Genomic DNA, 5,000 nt, shown 5'->3' with positions numbered 1-5,000 from the left:
GGTATTCCTAGGCAGTTTCTCATCCAAGTACTCAAAAGACCTAAACCTGCTAAGATTCAGAGATCGGGCATTGACTCTTTTTTTTTTTTTTTTTTTTTTTTTGCAAGATTATTTTATAAATCGTGAAATTTTCCAAAAAGTTTAAAGCACCTGGTATTCCCAGGCAGTCTCTCATCCATGTACTAACCAGGCCCAAACCTGCTAATATTCAGAGATCGGGCATTGACTCTATTTTTTGGCAAAATTATTATATACTAAGTGAAAAGTTTCCAAAAGCTTACAGCACCTGGTATTCCCAGGCAGTCTCCCATCCAAGTACTAACCAGGCCCAAACCTGCTTAGCTTCCGAGAGCAGACGAGATCGGGCATAGCCAGGTTGGTATGGCCGTAAGCGAAGACTGCTGCAAAGAGAGGGCTATTTAAAGACCAGCCCATCTAATCGCCAGTACATTATATAAGTAGCAAAGAAAACCCAAAAGCTTAAAGCACCTGGTATTCCTAGGCAGTCTCTCATCCAAGTACTAACCAGACCTAAACCTGCTAAGATGCAGAGATCGGGCATTGAATCTATTTTTTAGCAAAATTATTTTATACTAAGTGAAACATTTCCAAAAAGCTTAAAGCACCTGGTATTTCAATCAATAAAATACAATAATCAATAGAAAATACAGAACATCGTCTTTACACATCTCTACATTACACATCTTTCATTTACATAGATAATTTAAAAAACTCTTCCACTTTCTGGCAACTTCCACATTAAATCATTTAAAACACAACAAACTTGTGGGGTAAAAACATCATAAAAAGAGTCTAACATATTCACACCTTTAAAGTACACATACAGTCTTTCGATATATAATTCTGTTTTTCTTTTAAACACACTCCAAACATCCAACACAATTTTTTCCTTTTTAGCCACAGTTCTTCTGTCCCATATTGCACTTTTCATTAGCATTACACACAGATTAATAAAACTTTTGTTTTTACACTTTTTCTCCCAACCAAACATCACAACTCTGTTCCATTCCATTACATTTTCATCCCACTCCTCAGCCACATCTTTAATTAAACATTTACATTTCCTTAAAAAGTCCTCTAGCTCTCTACAATGTAAAAACATATGTAAAATCCCCTCTTCCTCTTCCTGGCACACTTTACACAGAGCATTTTCTTCCATTCCTATTTTATTTAAAATAACATCAGTAAAAACCACTTTATGCCTTATAAAATACTCCAAACATTCCAATTTTGTTTCAACACATTTCCCCGTCATGTTTCTCCATATACACTCTTTTTTTAAATCTTTGAATTTCTGCACCCAGTATCCATTTACAATCGGCTCTTTAAAAACATCATCTCTAAAAGCACGATAAATCATTTTCACAGTACATTCCTTAAAATCATACAGTTTTTCCCCTAATTTCACATGAATACATTTCTCTTTTGGTTCTCCTTCCATACTTTCTATTCTTTTAATCCACTCTTTAGGTATTGCATTTTTAATGATTTCATATTTATTTTTTATTTCTTGTTCACTGTAATCTTCTTTTGCCTCCTCCATTGCATCCACAATAAATTGTGTCGGTAAAAATCCTTCTTTAAATTCATATAAAACATCTCTCACTCTTGTTATCCCCACATCCATCCATTTCTTTAAAAACATTTCTTTGTCTTGTTTTAAAATGTTTTTGTTTAAAAACAGAGGTTGATTTAAAATGTTTTCTCTCCCATGTGGATCATACTCTACTCTGTCTAAAAATTTTCCCCAGGCACTAAACATTTCTCTATAAAACTCTGGTAATCTTTCTGTCATCCAATTCTTCGTTTTCATCCATAAAATTCCATCCCCCATGTTAAAATCCCCACATTTGTTTAAAAAATACTCCATTGTCCTTTTCCATGCTGTTTTGTGACCCTCATCCAGATATTTTTTTACTATTTTAATTCTTAAGCTATTTTTTCTCTGTTCTACATCAATTAATCCCATCCCTCCCTTCCCTGCTTCTCCTATTAACGTACTATATGCAATTCTTGACGGTTTACTATTCCATAAAAAATCTAAAAAACATTTTTTCAACCTTTTCTCCACCCATATTGGCATAGCAGTCACATATAAAACATACCACAACTTTGACACCATTAAAACATTTAAAATTAAAACCTTCCCTTTTAAACTTAATGTCCTCAATTTCCAAAAATTTAACCTTCTTTCAATTCCTCCTACTATTTCTTCCCACATTTTTTCTTTAACAATCCTTTCGTCTTTTCCCATTAGAACACCTAAAATCCTTATTTCTTTTGTTTCTTTAAAATGAAAATAATCCGTTAAAACAGTCACTCCTCCAAATCTCACATATGTTGTTTTTTCTTCATTTAACTTTCCTCCTGATCCCCTACAAAACATCTGTACTACTTCCATTACTTTATTAACACTCTCTATATCTTTAACTATTATTGTTGTGTCATCCGCATATTGAAATATTTTTTCATTTCCCCCACTTCCTTCAATGTTTATCCCTCTTATGTCTTCATCTATTTTAATAGCTAATCCCAATGGTTCTGCAACTAAAGAATATAAAAGCGCTGATAATGGACATCCTTGTCTTAATGACCTAGTAATTTTAAAACATTCTGTTAAAAAACCATTACACTGTATTCTTGTTATTGCTCCCCTATATAAAATTGTAATCCACTTGACAAAATTATCCCCAAACCCGTACCTTCTTAAAATTCCAAATAAATATTCATGCTCCACTCTATCAAAGGCCTTTTCAAAATCCAAACTAATAACATATCCTTTTTTGTTCTTTTCTTTCATATATCTTATTCTATCTATTATACTTAAAGTTGTATCTGCTATATCTTTCCCTTTTACTCCATACACTTGATTTGTTTTAATTATGGTTGGCATTACCTCTTTCAATCTATTGGCTAAAACTTTTGTTAAAATTTTCAGATCTGTATTCAGCATTGTAATTGGTCTATAATTTTTTAGGTCTACTTTATCTCCTTTTCTTTTATATATTAACTTTATTAATCCCATCCCCATTCTCTGGTTCATTTCCTCCTTCTTAAAAATGTCTTCATATACTTCCTTTAAAATACTGGTTAAAAAATCTTTAAAAACAATATAAAATTCACTCCCCAAACCATCTATACCTGGACTTTTATTTTTGTTTAATTCACTTATTGCTCTTTTTATCTCTTCTTCTCTTATCTCTTCATCACACTCTTTTTTATCTACTTCTCCTACTGTTGTTTTTATCTGATTTAGTAACTCCAATTTCTCTTCTTCCCTCAACCCCTCAGTGCTAAACAGGTTTTCATAATATGCTTTTACTTCTTTTAATATTTCCTCATTTGTTTCCACCACTACACCATTTTTTCCTCTTATTTCTTTAATCATTCCAGCTTTCCCTCTTATTTTTTCTAGATCAAAGAAAAACTTTGTACATTTTTCACCCTCCACAGTATACTGAGCTTTACTCCTTAGTCTTGCACCTTCATATTTTTTCTCTTCCATGTCTTTCAATATTCCCTCCAATTCTTTTATTTTTTGTATATCTTTCCCATTCTCATTTAATTCCTTTTCCAAATTTTCTCTTATTTCTCTCTCCTTCTTCCTCTTACATATCTGTATTAATTTGCAATACTTTATTGTGAATTTTTTAACTAAATATTTAACATTTTCCCACCATATCCTTTTATCTTCACTGTACATTTCATTCTCCTTTTCTTTTTCAATAATTTCTTTAATACTTAAAACATACTCCTCATTCTTCAAAACCTCTACATTTAAAACCCATACACCCGGCCCTCTTTTCACTGAACTCCAGTCTACTTGCATAAAAATTGGTTTATGGTCACTTAAACTTGATTCTTCATATTTAATGTTACCGATAAAACCTTCAATGTTCCTTGTACATAATATAAAATCAATCCTTGTTTTACACATAAAATTCCCTACTAATTGCCTCCTTGAATATTCTTTCTTTTTTTCATTTCTTTCTCTCCATACATCAATCATATTATTTTCTTCCATTAATAATTTCAGTTCTTTTCTTCCTTTATCATTTTTAAAAACCATTCCCTCTCCCATTTCTAATTTACTGAAAACAGTATTAAAATCACCCATCATAATAACTTCTTTATGCTTTTTTAAAAAATCTCTTAATACATTAAAATATTCCTTCTTTTCATTCTCTACAATCGGTGCATGAATATTAACTACAATAACTTTTTTCTCCTCATACTCCATTTCAACCGCAATACATTTCCCATCTACGTCACTATATATTGTTTTACATGATACCCCACAGTTTTCTTTTATTAAAATCGCAACTCCTCTTCCCAGCCTCCCATCACCATTGTTATAAAAAATCTCTCCACTCCACCTTTTCCTTATTTCAGTCATGTACTCTTCCCTCCAGTTAGTTTCTTGTAATAAAATCACATCCTCTCTTTTACACATTTCTTTCACCTTTTCAAATTTACCCATGTCCATTAGTCCCCTTGCATTAAAAGTAACACAACTTAAAACCATTAAAAGAAATAAAAATAAATACCTAAAAAACATTATTCTTTATCTTCTCCCTCCAGCACTCTTAACACTTCATATCTGTTTACACTTTTTACTCGGCCCCTTGTCATTAATTTTTTTCTTACATTTTCCACATTTGGTTTTACCTTTAATGTTCTCCTTCTACTTTGTCCTCTCTCCCCTCTGTCTTTTCCCATGTTGTCCATCCTTGTTTCTTCTTCGCTGCCCATTTCTTTGTTTTGATCATGCATTCCTTGTCCATCACTCTCCACATTATCCAAAAGATTTTTAAAACTGTCCGATATTTCCATTTCTGTCCACTGAGTATTCTGTTCTACTGTTTGTTCCTCATCCATATCATTACTTTTTCCTTCTTCTTCTTCTTTCTCTTGGTTGTCTGTTCCTCCTTCTGTTTCCTTCTGTGGTAATCCTTCATCCCCTTGTCCTTCATCAATAT

General features: G+C 32.2%; 1 non-coding gene across 1 annotated transcript; it reads right to left on the bottom strand.

Moving 5' to 3' along the window:
- Positions 1 to 274: 274 nt before the first annotated feature.
- On the bottom strand, positions 275 to 393 carry LOC127943772 (5S ribosomal RNA). The gene has a single exon (XR_008149921.1). It is a non-coding gene; the product is annotated as a 5S ribosomal RNA (ribosomal RNA).
- Between the last annotated feature and the right edge of the window lie 4,607 nt (positions 394 to 5,000).

Source organism: Carassius gibelio, chromosome A22, assembly GCF_023724105.1.
Source record: "Carassius gibelio isolate Cgi1373 ecotype wild population from Czech Republic chromosome A22, carGib1.2-hapl.c, whole genome shotgun sequence".
NCBI lineage: Eukaryota > Metazoa > Chordata > Actinopteri > Cypriniformes > Cyprinidae > Carassius > Carassius gibelio.
The sequence above is the reverse complement of the archived record's forward strand: the minus strand, read 5'-3'. Positions and strand labels throughout refer to the sequence as shown.